Genomic DNA, 18,932 nt, shown 5'->3' with positions numbered 1-18,932 from the left:
GGAATTACAGGCCAGTTAGTCTTATTCGGTGGTAGGCAAAGTAATGAAAAGTGTACTGAGGGATAGGATTTATGAGGAGCTGGAAAGACACCGCTTGATTAGGAACAGCCAGCATGGATTTGTGAGGGGTAGGTCTTGCCTTACAAGTCTTATTGAATTCTTTGAGGAGGTGACCAAGCATGTGGATGAGGGTAGATTAGTGAATGTAGTGAACATGGATTTTAGTAAGGCATTTGATAAGGTTTCCCATGGTAGACTCATGTGGAAAGTCAGGAGGCATGGGATAGAGGGAGATTTGGCCAATTGGATAGAAAACTGGCTAACTGGTCGAAGTCAGAATTTGGTGGTAGATGGTAAATATTCAGCCTGGAGCCCAGTTGTAAGTGGAGTTCCGCAGGGATTAGTTCTGGGTCCTCTGCTGTTTGTAATTTTTATTAATGACTTGGAAGAGGGAGTCCAATGGTTAGTAAGTCACTTTGCAGATGATACGAAGGTTGGTGGAGTTGTGAATAGTCAGGAGGGCTGTTGTCGGCTGCAAAGAGTCTTAGATATGATGCAGAGGTGGGCTGAGAAGTGGCAGTTGGAGTTCAACCCTGTCAAGGACAATTTTGGAAGTACAAATAAGAATGCAGAATATAGGGTTAATGGTAGGGTTCATAGTAAGGTGCAGGAGCAGAGGGATCTTGGATAAGTCACTCAAGTGGATAGAGCTTGTAAGAAGGCCTATGGTGTATTCGCTTTCACTAGCAGAGGGATTGAATTCAAGATTCGCGAAGTGATGTTGCAGCTGTACAGGACCTTGGTTAGGCCACATTTGGAGTACTGTGTGCAGTTCTGTTCGCCTCACTTTAGGAAAGAATTGGAAGCTTTGGAGAGGGTGGGTTCTTGATCCAGAGAGTGGTGCGGCATAGAATGCGCTGCGTGTGTGAGTGGCAGAGTCAGAATCATTGGTGACCTTTAAGCGGCAATTAGATTGGTACATGATTGGGTGCTTAAACTCAGACAAATGTTCGGCACAACATCGTGGGCCGAAGGGCCTGATCTGTGCTGTATTGTTCTATGTTCTATGTTCTATGTTCAAATTGCAACTGGCTGTGACCCTATTCCTGCTCTGTTCTTCTCGCACCGACTGGTGAACCATCCCCACTGTGTATTCCGAGCAACAGTTTGTGAACATATCCACTCCATTCTCTTGGCAACAGCTGGTGAACACATTGACATTCTCGTCTCACAGCGATTGCCTTTGAACACACCACCACAGTGTTTTTCATACTGGCAATGTCCGATTAATATATCCCTAGACTGCTCTTCGAGCAATTCCTTGAGAAACAGAAGTGAAGATGGGTTCACGTGGTGGAGAGAGAGGTGAAGAATAGTGATGGGTTCACAGGCCTGTCTCAACTCGGTGTCTGTTGCACTGGCTTGTGAATCGATCGCAACTCTGTTCTCCGAGCAATGACCTGTGAACCTTTTCCTAATCTATTGTCCGAGGAACTGCTTTTCAACCAGGCTCATAGCAATGTCCTGGGAACACATCCGCATCCTCTTATTTTTGGCAATGGCCCTTGACCCCATCCTGGCTCTTTTCCCTTAGCAGCGATCTATGTACCCAAATCAACTCTATTGTCCGAGCAACGGCCTGTTAACCCATCCATACTCTGCTCCCCAAGAAACGATCAGTGAACAAATCCATGCTCTCTTTTCCTCGCAAATGCTTGTGAAAGGATTCCCACTGTGTTCCCCTGGCAACTGCCTGCAAACCCTTCCCCGCTCTGCTCTCCAAGCAACAGTCTGAGCAATCCCAACTGTGTTCTGCTAGCAATGGGCTGGGAACTCATTTCCACTCTGTCCCACTAGAAATTATCTCTGACCACATCTACACTCTGTTTTCCTAACAACAGTCTCTGAACAGAGATACACGCTTTTCTCCAAACAATTTCCAAAGACGCCATCTGCACACTGTTCCCTTCGCATCGACTTGTGAACCCATCCCCACTCTAATATCCGAACAACAACCTTTCATCCCAATCCTGCTCTGTTTCGCTTGGAATGGCAAATAATGCCATCCTCACTCTGTTTCACGAGCAACAGCTTGGGAATCGACTGCTACCCTTTTCTCCTAGCATCGGTCCATGAACATGACCCAAATCCTCTCCACTAGCAACGGCCTGTGGACCCATCCCTCATCTATTCCCTTCGCAACAGCCCGTGAGCCTTAATCTGTTTAATCAGCAATGGACCTTTGACCTATCTGACTGCGTTTACACAGCAACGGCATGTGAATACATTTCCACTGCTTCCCGGGCCACGGCCGGTGAACCCATCACAATTCTGTTCTTCTAACGATGGCCTGCGAACCCATCCTCTCTCTCTCTCTTCCCCTCGTAAAAGTCCATGTTCCCACATTAGTCTATTTCCCTCACAACAACCTTCAATCAATTCCCCTCCTGTTATCCTAGCACGGCATGTGAACATATCCCTACTCTGTTCCCCGAGCAATGGCCCATGAACCGTTACCAATCTGTTCCCCGACCAACAGACTGTGAGCCCATCTTCGAGTTCTTCTTCTCACAAATGTCTGTGTATGCATTTCCACTCTCTTCACCGAACAACAGCCTTTCAATGCATTCACACCTCCTTCTCCTGGCAACCGCCTGTGAATCCAGCTCTACTGTTTCATGTATCAATGGCCTTGAACCTATTCCCAAACTATTCCACGAGCAACGGTCTGTGTACCAACCTCCACTCCGTCCTCTCATCAACGACCTGTGACCACAATACCCCCTTTGTTCCCTAACAACTGCTTGTGAACCCATCTGCACTCTGTTCATCTGGCAGCTGCCTGCATCCTCGTACCCCCTTTGTTACCAAGCAACTGTCTCTGAAATCATCCTCATTTTCTTTACGGTGCAATGGCCTGTAAACCAAGCCCCAGTCTGTTCTTCTAGCAATGGTGTGTGAACCCCATCCACACTCTGATCTCCTGGCAGCGGAATGTGATCACATCCACCCTCTGTTTCCAGGAAATGGCTTCTGGCGCCATCCGCGCCCTGCTCCCTCGCAACAGCCAGTAAAGACATCTCCTGTCTATTCCCCTGTCAATGGTCTCTGAACCCATTCCCACTCATTTCCCCGAGCACCGGTCTGTGAACTTCATCACAATCCGCCGTCTTGGCAACGGCATTTGAATCCATCCGCACTCAGTTGTCCTAGTAATGGCCTGTGACCACATCCCCACTCTGTTCTCCTGTTAGCGGTCTGTGTCCAAATCCCTACTCTGTTTTCTAAGTAACAATCACCATTCTTCTAAACTAGCAACAACCTATGAACCCATCGACACTCTCATCTTCTTCTCACGGCTAGTGAACCCATCGGTACTGTGTTCACCGAGCAACTATTAATGAAATAATCCCCCATCTGTTCTCCTACCGACCGTCTCTTAAACTATCCTTCCAGCAAAGACCTGTGAACCTATCCCCAATCTCTTCCCTTAGAAATAGCCTGTGAATGCATTACCACAGAAGGGAACACAAGCATGAAGTAAATATGAGATTGGGTGGCAGTGAGAGTGCAAGAGGGACAGCGAATGGTTCACGATAGGGCAGGGGACATAACACCATCGGTGAGAGCAAGGCCAGAGTGACTTAAACACTACTCCTGAGCTCAGGTCCTGTCCTCTCCCGTTCCATGAGGACCCGGACTGAGGGTCAAGTTTGTCTCTCTCCCACTCAGCTTCTCAACGCAAAGAGAACCAACAATAAAATTCATTCTGCTACTGGGCAATTTTTAATGAACATTTTTATTCTTTACACATTGAAGTGATCGTTACAGTCAGTGGACGGTGCCTTTCTCACGGGCCCCTGAGTTGAGACAAACATTGAAATGTGTCCCTGTAGTGTGTTAGAAGAGCGACAGGCTGCTTCTCTGCTGAAACATTTAACTGAAATGATGAAGACCTGGATGGATTGATTAATGAGAACATTTTATTGCTTGATAAATTTGGGTAAAGGGATACTTCAGCACATTCTTCAACTGCTGTCTGAAATTAGTCTGGGTCACAGCGTAAATAGCGGTGTTTGTGCAGCAACTGAGAAGCTGCAGCATGAAGCCCAATTCCTGTACAAAGCCATGTAGAAACACGCCAGTATCCACAATATACCACATTCGTCTCCATATAGAATACACCATTAACGTTGACCATAACAGGATGAAATTAGCTGAGATCGCAAACAGTAAAATGATGGATTTTTTTCGATTTCTCATTTCTGTGTCAGAATGAGCGTCTGCATTGGTGTGATCCCGGAGTCTCCTGCGGGCTCTGCTGGTCACTAAAATATGTCTGACGGTGAAAACATTGAGCAGCAGAATCAGTAGAAATGGGAGAGCCGGGGTTAGAATGTGGTGGAGGAACTCGAATGTGACCCAGACACGGGACTCATAAAGGCCATTTGTTAGAGCACAGAACCAGGGCATGTTCCCCATCCAATACTGAGGTGTGAGCATAAAATACCAGAAAATGTTCTTTAAACAGCTCAGTACAGTAACTGTTCCCAGAACCACAGCCGCCCTTTTCTCACTGCAATATTTATTTTTCAGCTTCTGGTAGCAAATGGCCACAAACCGATCAAAGGTGAAAGTGACAGTGAACCAGACAGAACAGTCAGTGGCTGCATAAAGCAGAACGGAGTGGATATTACACACGCGGATGTACAACAGGAAAGAATACTGTTCCTTAAAAACAATGGGAATGTGTCTCAATATCAGGTCGAGGATAATGACCAGTAGATCCGCCATTGCCATGGCCCCCAGATAACGTCTGACAGATGAAGATAACCCACAATCTTTATAAAGCAGGACGTAGATCGTCACTATGTTAACTGTGAGGAAGGAAAACATACATGTAGTATATCAGTCGGGAGTCAAAGTCACCAGTTTGATTGAGGACCCAATGAGATTTTCAAATGTATGACTGTATTCAGTGATTTATTGAAATAATTGAAGCTGAAATAACAAATAGGATTTTCTGAATTACTGACTAAAATGTGATGTGAAACATAAGAATCCCTCCCTCCCCAAACAGACACACGCCGAAAAGTGCAATGGTTTCTGGAACATTCCCACACACTCGATTACTCGAGAACAGATAGAGGTCCTTCTTTCCAGTTCCTATTATGGACAGTGAAAACGTTGCTGTCCTGAACGATTCTTTCCCGTGCCTTCAAGACAAACGAACATAGAAATTTCTGCCTTTTCGTCGTAATTGCGGTAGATCCTGTTTCGTGAAGAAAGGTAATGACATTGGAAACGTATTCACCCCTTTTAACTGCCTGAGGGGACTTCGAACCAGTGTCCCATTCTCCACAGAATGGGATCTCTTTCTTCAGGATCTTATCTTCTTCTCAATTGTCTGGCCATTCAAAAAAAATGTTGGTTAGAGAATGTTCTGGGGAATGTCAATTATAGAATGCTTCGGAGAATGTCGGGTATTGAATGTTCTTGGCAATGTCGTTATGGAATATTACGGGGAATGTCGAGTATAGAATGTTCTGGGAAATGTTGTTTTAGAATGTTCCGAGGAATATCGGGTATAGAATGTTCCAAGGAACGTTAGTTGCTGAATGTTCAAGGGAATGTCGGGCATAGAATGTTCCAGATATTGGCGGGTGCAAAATTTTCTAGAGAATCTCCATTATAGAAATTTCCCGAGAAGGTAAGTTTTGGAACGCTCCTTCTATTTCGGGTATAGATTGCGATAGAGACATAAAGATTCACGTGACAGATGCCCTTCTGACCACCAAATCTGTTCCAGTCAGAAACACCTACTTGACCCTGTTTCAAACATCACAAGGGTCAGTAAGATGCCTCATGACATGGAGGAGATACAGTTTGTTGTAATCATAGGGACATATCATTAAGGTATATCAGATGGTCATTCAGCCCTTCGCACCTAGTCTACCATTCAGTATGATTCTGGATGATCAGACTCTATCCTGAGCTTCACATTCCCAACCACCCGCTGATATCCACTGACCCTACTGTTATTCATGAATCTTTTTGGATGATTCTCAAAAATATTCACCATCTCTGCTTCCACTGGTACACTGAGCCACTGAAACCCAAACACTCACAACCTTTCTAGAATATAAAATATGTCTCTATATTCCTGTAATAAATCAAATGCGTCTTCTTCAAAACTACTCTGTACCCCGGGGTGTAATTGCACCATGTTGTATGCTTCCACTTAAGTTTCGATCCTCTTTCTGATTCACCGGTTGTTCACTTCTCAATGAGGCTATTTTAATCAAGAAGAAAATTTTGCGGAATGCAATGAAATATTTGCTCAAAATTTTATTCTGCCAGTGTTCCTAAGACCATGAGCTTTAGGAGCAGAAATCCGGCATGTAGCGTATTGAGTTGATTCAGCTATTTCATCAGGGCCGACATGTTTTACATATCATTCTCCTGCCTTCTCCCTGTTCAGACACTGACTTTCTCCTGAGTCTATTTTCGCATCCCGTTGCAGACAACATGTAAATCAGGAGCTGCGATTTCGATTCTGGTTCTTCACAATTCTGGGCTTCAAGTCAAGGCTTCCCTATCCGTCTGAATACACGATCAGTTGAGGGGGACTGCATTTTCCCAGTTTCTCCATCTCCTTAACATCTTTCCGGATGATGCTGACTTCCAATGGGGTACATCCAAGTGATTAATATTCTCCAGCTATTCACATAGATTGTCCCTTGCATTCTAAAAGGTCCGAATTGCTCCTGATTATTCTTTTCTGTTTGATGTATTTGTAGAATATTTTGGGATTCGCACTCACCTTGCCTGCTCCCACATCTTCATGCCACTATGTTAGTCAGTCCACTCTGTGTGAATTTTCTCAGTTTCAGTGTGATCGCCTCTCATTCTTTGAAACATGAGAGAACACAGACGAGGTTTTCTCATCAGACAAGCTTGCCATCTGAGAGATTAATCTGTAGAATGTCCATTCAGGATATGTGAACCGTATATTATACTTAGATTAGGCCACCAAAACTGTACACAATGTTCCTGTATTATTTCAACAACAAATCTATGTAACTCGTGCAGGCCGTCATTCCGTCTCGTTGGAGCAAATCACTGCCATTGGTGTCTCAGAAAAAAGAAACAAATGCCGTGATGATACCGGAGGGTGAGCAAACGGATGTTTCCAGTGTCGAAACCAAACATTTACCTTCGAACATTTTCCTGCTCTTGCCCCAATACCCTTTTCTTTGTATTTTTCTGTTAATTGCTTGTGTGTACTCTTGAAACGACTTCCTGAATATCCAACAATATCACATCCATTACGTATCCACTCTTTATGTCAACAAGCGATATCTTCAAGCAAAAACGTTTGCAAATTATGTCTTCCCTGACATAAATGCATAATCTTTCTCTTAAAGTTCGCTGTTATTTTCTAAGTGTCCAGTACGCAATTCTTTACAATACTTTCAAACAGATTCCGAGCTGTAAATTGCAAGGAAACTGGTCTGTCGTTTTCCAATCTCCCTTGTCTTCCAATCTCCCTCGTCTTCCATTCTAAAAACGTTGGGAAGTGTTTATTTTCTTCCAACCTAATTTATGAATCATACACAGATCCTCAATGCAATCAATATGTCTTTTGCTGCTCTCCATGAATTTCTGATGTGAAGTTTTAGAATCAGAATCCCTACCGTGTGGAAGCAGGCCGTTTAGCCCAACAAGTCCACGCGACCTTTCGAAGATTAACCGACCCAGACCCTTTCTGCTCCCTTCTATTTGTCTATTGCACCTGACCTGAACTCGCTCGAAAATCATGGGCAATTCAGGATGGCGACGTCACCCAACCTGCACATTTTTACGTTGTGGGAGGAAACCAGAGAGCCCAGAAGAAACCTAAGTTGATACGATGAGAATGTACAAACTCCACATAGTTAATCGTCAGAGGTTGGAATTGAACCCAGGTCCCAGGTGGTGTGAAGAAGCAATGCTTGCCACTGAGACACCCTCCATCTGGCCCACCAGGCTTATCAATGCTCAAAGCAGCTGTGTTGTACAATACTACCTCGTTCCTCTCATGAATGATTTTAGTCTTCAGTTACACACGTCCCATGGTCACAGTACTTCTCGGAGATTTTCTGAATCGTCCTCCATGAAGACAGACAAAATGTAACTGATTAGTTTCCCTGTTATTTTTCAGTTCTCTACAATAAATTATCCTGTCTACACATTCATAGTTCCAAATTTGACATTGTTTTTATTTTTCTTTCGATTATTGGCAGATATTCACTTATTCACTTTTTATGTTTCTTTTTAGTTTGCATTCGTGTTTTCTTTTCGATTTCGCTATCAGGCTCTTAATCGCCCATTGTTACGCCCGAATTTCACTGAATCTGAATATCTGGCATTTTCCTTAATTTAATGCATTTTCAAACTTGCTGTTCTGATCATCGTTGTGTCATCATTCCCTTTTGCGGTTTGCATCTTGGAGGGATATATGTATATTGTACACTTCACAGTATTGCTATGAATAACATACATTGCCTGCCATCCGTTACATCACGTTCATGTACTTCTCCAGTTCACTGAAGCCAATATGTTCCTCTTACCTTCGTGGTTTGCATGATACAGGCATACACTCATTATGTAACAAAAAAAGTCTGGGTTGTATTCAGACGTCATGCACAATTCAATACTATGTAAAAAGCTCCCTTACTCCATGGTTTTCATTTAGCTCTTCTGATCACATAGCACCGATACCAATACTGCGTGATCTCGAGATCGGTGCTCAACATATCGTTAAAGAGATTAAGAGTTGATTCAAGAAAGATGTTTGGCGAGGCATACCTCAACAGTGATATCATCTCGCCACATTTTACTTGTGCTACTCAAGTGTTCTTGTTACAATTTCATTCGTTCTCCCCACCAGCAGTGCTGGTGGATAGAGATGTTGCTGTAGATTCCTGTGGACAGCTGAAACCGCTCCAACCAGGGTACGAACCTGACAGCCGGCAGATAAAGTGATACCGCTGCTCTATAGGATCTTCATTCGATCACATCTTGAGTAGTGTGTACAGATTTAAACTCCTCATTGAGGAAAGGAGATTGAAATTAATTCACAACTTGTTTCCTCAACTGATTTCTGCAACAAATCATAGCATCATAGAATCCCTACTGGGTGGATGCAGGCCATTTGACCCATCAACTCCACAACGCTTCTCTGAAGACCATCCACCCAAACCCACCTTATCTCCTTCACTCTAACTCGGCAACCATCTGTTTTCCATGGCCAATGCACCTAACTTGGACATCTTGGGACTGTGAGCGAAACTGAATTGCCCTGCTGAAACCTGCGAACACACGGAGAGAACGTTCTAATTCCACACAGGCAGTCACTGGAGGTTGGATTTGAACCCTGATTCCTGGTGATGTGAGGCAGAAGTGCTAACCACTGAGCTACCCACTGTTGCATCTCGTCACACAAGATTGCATTAGTGTCAAAACCTCTCTGCAGCAACACTCGGAGCGTATTCAGAACTTGGACGGCTTGGTCAAGAAAAGCAGCACGACATTGAAGCCATTGTGAGTACAAGGTAGGAGTACCAGAAGGACATTAAGCCCATCGAATGTGCAAACCAGGAACAGAATGATTCAATTCAGTAATTCGTGCCTCTTGTGTAGTAATCACAGCAGATCTTTTCCAGCCTTGTGCCTTTTACGGGAATTCAACGGGAATGCACAAGTTATAAAAAGGGAAAAACAAAGAATAACTAGCTTCAGAAGAGAATGAAAAGTAGTGATGAAACTATTGGATTTGAAGGCAATCTGTTAGGATCGATAACAAGAGATTTTCAAAGTCAAACCACGATACATCACAGTCAACGTTATTTTGTGTTGAAGGATTTTATGAATTATTTGCTTGAGGTTTTTTTTAGAATGTGCGAGACAAAGTGGATAAAGGCGGTTCTATGGCTGTTGTATACCTGTACTTCCGGAAACATTGCATAACGTGCCACACAGAAGATTGACATGCAAGAGAGAACCAGCTGGGGTGAGGAAAAAATATTTACTTGACGAAAGGATTGGAAAACCTACGAAAATAATGACATTATGGACTGATGTTGAACTCTTTTGGGCAATGTCAAACTCACACGTCACCAGCTGAAAGCTCACCCGGTTTTTCTGAAAGCTGGAGCTTTCTGAGCGCTGCTAATTTCGAAGGAAATGATCAAAAGTTCGTACAACTCAAGCGAACGATTTGAAGACACCCAAAATGTCTCTTAAATCTTTAATCAGTTACAATGGATGTTCATATTTTCGTTAATTAATATGTAAATTCTACAACTTATTTCAAGTCTCTGCCTGAAAATAACTTAAGTTGTTATCGATGAAAAGAAAGTAACACCTCCGGTCAGACAAAGATTTCAGGTGTGAGGTGGTGTTTGGAATCTGGCTGTGCCTGAAGCGGGAGTCAGATTTGTTTTAATTCCAACGTCGGAGTTTATAAAATGCCCCATTGTTGATTTTCTACAAATTGCATAGGTCGTGAACCAAATAGAATCTAACCATAAATACAAATCTGAAAATGGAAGTTCACCCTCATGTGGGTTGGTATGTCTGTGCATGTATATTGGGGAAGAATGTGTGGGAATGTGCACAGTGTGTGCATGAACGTGAGTGTCTGTGTTGGAAGGGAAGAGAATGTATGAGTGTGTGGGAGGGGAGAGAGTTGGGAGTGTGTGTGTGTCTGTGCGTGTGTGGAAGGGGACATTGAGTGAGAGTGTGTATATTTGTGCGTCTGTTTGCATGTGATGTGTATGTGTGTGAATGTCTGTTCAGGGTCAGCCTCAGACAGACACGGCAGGACCTCTTCCACCACGCACACTCACTTGGTGGTTTCAGCGATTCCCTTTTCTGCAGCCTGTACTTCATTTGTTGTTCATGTTTCATACCCAGATGCAGTACCTGCAGTCCACATGCTCCATCCAGAGTTGGGTTACCGAAGCCTCAGGTCTCCCTGAATCTCTGAGGCAGCTCACAACACAAACCATTCCCAGAACATCCACTAACCTTTCAATAACATGAGTTAGTCAGCACTCCCTCAACTACAAGTTAGATATCTGGCACTTTGCAAAAACATGAGAGGAGCTTACTCGTGCTCCTTACCGCGCGAACAGCTGAGGGGGACACACAGAGGTGTTCACTGGTCAGGCATAGACAAGTTTCAAAGACGTGAGTCATAGCTTCTGAGAACCTGTCCAACATGGAGTACCACTTGTGACACACCAGGAAACGAACAACAGTCTGACACACAATTTCATTGTTTCTGAGCTTCACAATACCAGCACTCGATACACTAGCGAGCCAAAAACCAAGGACTGGGAAAGATACAGAGGGAGAAGCACATTTAATATAGAAGCAGGCACTTGATGATCGAAGAAAATAATGTGAAAACGTGGAGGAACGAAAACACTGGATTGCAACTAACTGGAGTATGTTGACCTTGTTGGGTCCAATAATAACACTGAGAATATGATTTTTAAAAATAAAGTAGGATCAGCTGAAGTGGTTTATTACGTCCAATTCTGAACCTCCCTCACAGAAACATTCCTGCTGCTGCACCTGCACTCGGTAACTGCCGAGCTTGGGAAGACAAAGACAGTAAACCGTGATGCCACAAGTTTATTTCTCTGTATCTCCATGCATCAGCACAAGGCGAGGGAGATATTCTGTGCACGTGTGTACGTTTCCAGGACGTGTTAGATGTGAACATCATTGCTTGAGAGAGAAAAGGCATGGAGGAAATCAAGTTCAATATGAACATCTGGCAGGGGTTTGGAGAATGGACAGAGAGAGACTGAGGGAGGTTACATGGACATATTTAATGACATGCTTGAGAATATGAAAATAAATACACTGCCAGACACAATGACAATATTGTTCAGTGTGCGGACGAATGGTGGATGCTTGTGATTTTGGTGTAAGTTCGGACACGAGCCATTGACTTTTAAATCAGATTTGCTTCTGCGCATTGAACGCTTGGAGTGTTTAGCAGCAGATTTTTGGTATCATTCAGACTGCAGTACAAAGCTCAAGGTTCAATTAGCAGATGGGATGAGTTAGTGAAGTATATTCTGAATTTATCAGCAGTTAGGAATGGCCAGGTTATGATGTCAGGAATCAGTTCGTTGATAAAGTGATCACTGCAGCTATGATTCGTCTCTTTCAGCCTCAGATATTGGGCAGGGTTAGTGTGGAGTCAGAGGAAGAAAATAGAGTTTGTTACCAGAACAGAAAATAGTGATTTCCATGCTCCCAACAGTTAGATAACAAGGGCAGTGATGCAATCAATCGTGGTTCACTGCTGAATTTGAGCAGGTCAATATGGAGATGCACGAGCGACACTGTCAAAACGAAAGAGAGAAAGAGTGAATTAACAAGTTCACTGATACAGTCAAATAGAATGTCTGGATTCTAAGTCTCAGCAGGAACAAGAACTGTGGCAAGGAGTGGAGAATCAATGAAAAGAACAGCGTTACAACCCACACATGTTACAGAATTAATGTATGAACAGTGGGACTTACCAGGTACACCAATGATAGACAGGATTGGGTAATAAAAATATTGAATAATCAAAAGTGCATATTCGATCTGCCGTGGTAATGATATCCAATCATTATATACAGAAAGAAACAAAATATAATTGGATAAACTCCTGCCCATTGATGGAAAATTCCAGTCAAATGCTCCCAGATCCTGATCTCTCCTCCCCATCTCTCTTGAGTTGCTGATCTCTGTTAGCGCTCTCAGTGATGCTCCTGCTCATATAATGGGATAAGACATTGAACAGAGCTCATTTATCATTAAACATGGAAACCCTCCACTGGGATATTTATAATCCATGGAGACTAACATGAGTGATAGTCACTTAACAAACAAGTTCAGTTAACACCTTCCTGCCTTCACTTTTCAAATCACAATAATAAGCAACATTGACTCAGTGTGGATGAATGGATGAGTGTTGCTGAAGGATGGACCATAAACCTTTTAATGTTTTTATTTTTTCTTCCTTCCTGTATGTGGAAGTATTGCCTGATTAACGTAGGGTTCTATATGTCTCACCCTGTGTACAACAGGAGACGGGGGGAAATAGCAGACCAGCTGCATAAGATGCTTGGTGGGGTATATTCTAGAGACAATGAAGCTGGGTAACAATATTTATTGTTCATTGTCATTGTGTCATCTACTTCCAGCTTTCAGTGTCCTGTTGTCAAATCCTTCCCTAACCTTGGGACTTCATTTAGAGTACTGAGAGTGGTGGTCATTGACAGGAGAAAACAAATCTCTCCTTTCTCACCTGCCTGTCACAGATTGACAACAGGAGATCATTAAGTCCTCTGAGCCTGTTACATAGCGACAGATGCTTCTTGAGCCTGTTATGGAGGAACTAATAGTTCAAAAGTACTTATGGAGAACTGATACAGATGCTAATATTCTCATCTGAATAATGCCAATTTTGATCATTTTACGCACGCACTTTGAAAAGCAGCTGGCGAGAAGGTTGTGACAGGAAACTGGTAGGACTTCACTAATGAGATTACAGTGTGTAGCAACAGTCTGTTTCTGTTCCTGAATCTGGTCAAAAAACGGAAGGGAGCATATGATAGCTACAGATGGCAAGAATCGACTGAATCAATCAAGGAGTACGATGGCAGTGGGATACCATTAAGAGGGAAATCAGATGGTCAACATGGGGACATGAGGTATCTTCGCAGACAGGTTCAGGGAGAATCTAGAGATTCTAGGTTTGCTACCGGTTTGCAAACAGTGCCACGAGATAGTGAGATGACGAACAGTCAGCGAATGCAATTGAACACGTGGCTGTGAGGCTGGTGCAGGAGGGAAGGATTCAGATACCTCGACCATTAGGATACCTTCTGGGGAAGGTAGGACCTATACATGAAGGATGGGTTGCACCTGAACTGGAGGGAAACAAATGACCAGGGTGGGAGATTTGCTTGTGTGATACTGGAGTGTTTTAACTAGTTTGGCAGGGAGGTGGGAATCAGAGCCACATGTCTGAAAGGGAATCAGTTGCAGACAGGACAACGACAGGATGTATTTAATCTTTCAGGAAGGTTTCTCACGCGATGATACAAAGGGATCGGTTAAAGTGTGTCTGCTTTAAAACAAGGAGTGTCCGAAGTAAGAGTGACGAACTTAGTACATGGATCTATACTTAGGTCTATGATATTGTGGCCATAACGGAGACGTGGATTTCACAGGGGCAGGCATGGCTGCTTGATATTCCAGGGTTTAGAACTTAAAAAAGAACAAGAAGGGTGGTAAAAAAGGAGGGGTTTTCGCATTTCTAATCATAGAATGCATAACTGCTACAGAAACGAAGGTTGTTGAAGAGGGTTTCTCTACTGAGTCAGTGTGGGTGGGAGGAAGCAAGGATCGAGCACAGCTTTAGAGAATTACAGGCTTGCTAGAAAGGAACTCAGAAACGGATTGACGAGAGTCAGGAGGGGGCGCGAAAAAGGCTTGGCAAGAAGGTTTCAGGAGAACCCAAAGGCACTTTACTCATACGTGAGGAATAAGAGAATGATCAGGGAGAAGTTAGGGCCTATCAGGAATAGCGTAGAGAACTTGTACGTGGAGAGTGAGCATTTAGGGGAAGCCTTAAATGAGCTTTATGCTTCGGTTTTCACCAAGGAAAAGGAACTTGTTGTAAATGAAAACTTAGAGGAGCTGGGATACAGTCTTGACGAGATCAAGGGTGATGAAATTGATTTGCTAGAAAGTTTGCAAAACATTAACAATGAATGGAAGAGCTTGGGAAAAGTTGATGGGCAGAGAGATCTGGGAGTGTCGGTCCCTGCACAGGTGGATAGCATGATCAAGAAGGCATATAGTATGCTTGCCTTCATTGGACGGGGTATTGAGTATAAGACCCTGGCAAGTCATGTTAACATTGAACAAGATTATGGTTCGGCCGCATTTAGAATACTGTGTACAGTTCTGGTCACCACATTACCAAAAGGATGTGGACGCTTTGGAGAGGGTGCAGAGAAGGTTTACGTGGATGTTGTCTGGTATGGAAGGTGCTAGCTATGAAGAAAGGTTGAGAAGTTTAGGTTTATTTTCATTAGCAAAAAGGAGATTCAGGGTGGACCTGATTGAGGTTTATGAAAGCATGAAGGATATGGAGACGGTGGATAGGGACAAACTTTTTCCAAGGCTGAAGGATTCAGTAACTAGAGGTCACGCTTTCAAGGTAAGAGGTGGAAAGTTTAAGGGGGATACACACGGCAAGTACTTCACACAGCGAGTCGTGGGCGTTTGGAATGCGTTGCCAGCAGAGGTGGTAGAGGCAGCCAAGGCAGATTCAGTTAAGATACATCTGGATAAATGCATGACTAGGTGGGGAATAGAGGGATAAAGATGCTTAGGAATTGGGCGACGGGTTTAGACAGGACGTTTGGATCAGCTCAGGCTTGGAGGGCCGAAGAACCTGTTCCTGAGCTGTGAATTTTCTTTGTTCTTTGATATGTCCGCAGGGCCAGAACAGATTTATCCCCTGCTCCGAGAAGCGAGAAAGGACATTGCTAAGCCGCTGGCGAGGATATTTGCCTCCTCACTCTCCACAGGAATCGTTCTGGTGGATTGGAAGGAGGCGAATATTGTTCCTCTTTTCAAGAGGTGTAATAGAGAAAATCCCTGTCAATTACAAACCAGTCAGTCTTACATCTGTGGTCAGCAAATATTTAGAAAGTATTATGAGGGATAGGATTTATGACTATTTGCAAAACATAGCGTAATGAAAGACAGTCAGCATGACTTTGTGAAAGGCAGGTCATGCCTCACAAATCTTATTGAGTTTTTTGAGGAGGTGTCAAGACAGCTCGACAACGGTCGTGCAGTGGATGTGGTGTCTATGGACTTCAGCAAGGCATTTGACAGTGTTCCCCATGGTAGGCTCATTTATAAAGTCAGGAAGTATTCGATACAGGGAGATTTGGCTATCTGGATTCCGAATTGGCTGGCTGACTGAAGGCAGAGAGTGGTTGTAGATGGAAAGTGTTCTGCCTGGAGGACAGTGTTGATGGGGTCCCGCAGGGCTCTGTTCTTGGCCCTTTGCTCCTTTGTAGTTGCTTACAAATGGCTTGGATAAGGAGGTTGAGGGGTGGTTCAGTAAATTTGCAGATGGCGCAAAGGTTGGAGGTATCATCGATAGTATTGAGGGCTACTGCAGGCTTCAGCACGATATAGACAGGATGCAGAGCTAGGCTGAGAAATGGCAGGTGGAATTAAACCTGGATACATGTGACGTGATTCATTTTGGAAAGGTCGACCTCGAATGCAGAACATAGGATTAAAGAGATGATTCTTGGCAGTGTGGAGAAACAGAGGGATCTAGATGTGGAAGTGCATAGATCCCTCAAAGTTGCCACCCAGTGGATAGGATTGTTTAGAAAGCATATGATGTTTTGGCTTTCATGAACAGTGGGATCGAGTTTAAGAGCCGTGAGGTTTTGCTGCAGCTCTACAAGTCCCTGGTGAGACCACAGTTGGAATATTGTGTCCACTTCTGGTCGCCCTACTATAGGAAATATACCGAGGCTGTGGAGAGGGTGCAAAGAAGGTTTACCAGAATGCTGCCTCGACTGGAGTGCTTGCCTTATGAAGAAAGGATGAATAAGCTCGGACTTTTCTTTCTGCAGAGAAGGAAGGAGAGAGGAGACCTGATCGAGGTGTACAAAATAATGAGAGGAATAGATAGAGTCAATAGCCAGAGACTTTTCCCCAGGGTCGCATTGACTGGTACGAGAAGGCATAGTTTGAAGATATTAGGAGGAAGATATAAAGGAGACATCAGATGTCTGCTCTTTACGCAGAGAGTTGTGAATGCATGGAATGCGTTGCCGGCTGTGGTGGGGGAAGCAGTCATTGGGGACATTTAAGCGACTGCTGGACATGCACAAGGACAGCAGTGAGTTGAGGGGTGCGCAGGTTAGGTTACTACATTTTACATTAGGATTAAACTTCGGCACAACATCGTGGGCCGAAGGACCTGTTCTGCGCTGTAATATTCTATGTTTTATGTTCTAATTAAATTAAGGTCCAAAGAGTAACTTCGAAGACAACATTGCCCCTTAAGGATCAGCAAGGCCATTCATTTGTGAAAACACAGGAGGTGGATGAGAAAATAAATGAATACCTTGCAGAAGATAATTACTGTGCAGAAGAATATGGAAGCAAGACAACTTTGGAAAATAAATCGTGATGTCCTGAACAGTGTCCACATTTCAGAAGAGGAATAGCTGGGAGTCTAACAAATACATAATCATGGATATATCCCTGGGATAAGATTATGTTCACCTGAGAACTCTGTGGCAATCTGGGGAAGTGATTGTTACTTCCTTTGCAGAGATAGTTGTATCATGATCAGCCATAGGTTTGATTCTGGATGACTGAGAGATGATTCATATTATGCCATGGTTTCAAAAAGGTGGTAAGGAAAAGTCAGAAATCTATTGACTGATAAGTCTGATGTCAGTAGCATGTGACTTTTTGGAAGGGATTCTGAGGGACACGATTTAACGTAATTCGGAATGGAAAGGCCGGATTTAGGGATAGGCGATAGTGAGTACAGAAGATGCTGGAGATGAGAGTCGAGAGTGTGGTGCTGTAAATCCGATAGTATTTGAGGAGCAGGACAATTAATGGTTTTGGCAAAAACCTTCCATCACGAATTTGGCTAGGTGCTCACCTTGTGGAGAGATAAATGGGAGGGGTGGGACTCACGGAAGGTGGCTGAGAGTATGATAGCTTGTTGGAAGTAGGGGTAATGCTAATAGTTCAGAGGGGAGTTTAGAGCAGATAGGTTGGGAAGGAACATGGACAGGTGGGATCGTTCATGAGGGCGGTGCAGAGTTGGAAGGTTGGATCTGGGATAAGGTAGGGGAAGGGTAAATGAGGAAACTGGTGAAATCCACATTGATGACATGGGGTTTCAGGGTCCCGAGAGGGAAGATAAGGTGATCTTTCTCCAGCGGGTTTGTGGCTAGGGAGTAGAGATGGAGGACGCCAAGTGTCTTGATGTCCTTGGCGGGGTGGGAAAGGAGTTGAATTTCTCTGCCACAGGATGGTGGGGTTTTTTGGTGCGGGTGTTCTGGAGATGTTCTCTGAAGCATTCTACGACTATATGTCCTTTCTTCCCAATACGGTGGACGTCAAATTGGGAGCAACAAATACTGGTAATTTCATGTCGAGAAGTGCAGGTGAACTTTTGATTGATGTGTAAGGTTCTTTTAGGGCCTTGTACAGGGGTGATGGGTGTGAGATGTGAGCCCAGGTTTTGCAATTTCTGAAGTGGCAAGGAAAGGTGCCAGGAGGGGATTGTGGGTTGGTGGGGGCGTGGACCTGCCGAGGGAATCGCGGAGGCAAGTTTCTTTGTGGAAAACGAATCTGGGTGGGGAGGGAAACTTATCTCTGGTCGTGGGGAAATTATGTCGGTGGTGGTAATGGCAGAGTATGATGCAATGCTTACGGAGCTTGGTTAGGTGGGTTGTAAGGTTAGGTTGCAACAACCTGTCCTTCTTGGAGTTGGAAGTGTGGGGTTCAAGGACGGAAGTTGGGGAACGCAATGAGATGCGCTAGAGGGCATAATCAAAAATGTGTGAGGGGAAATTGAGGTCTTTACAGAAGGAAGCCATCTGGTGTGTTCAGCTGTGTACTCGGTGCTCTTCTGAGCAGATGCGGCGGAGCTCGAGGAAACGGGAATAAGGGAGAGCATTTTTCCAGAAGATAGGGTAGGAGGATGTGTAGTCAAGGTAGCTATGGAAATTGTTGGGTTTTGGAGGATGTCGGTGTTGAGTCAATCACGGTTGATGGAGATGGAAAGGTACAGCAAGGGGAGGGAT

The sequence above is a fragment of the Chiloscyllium punctatum genome, chromosome 35 (genome assembly GCF_047496795.1).
Source record: "Chiloscyllium punctatum isolate Juve2018m chromosome 35, sChiPun1.3, whole genome shotgun sequence".
NCBI lineage: Eukaryota > Metazoa > Chordata > Chondrichthyes > Orectolobiformes > Hemiscylliidae > Chiloscyllium > Chiloscyllium punctatum.
The sequence above is the reverse complement of the archived record's forward strand: the minus strand, read 5'-3'. Positions refer to the sequence as shown.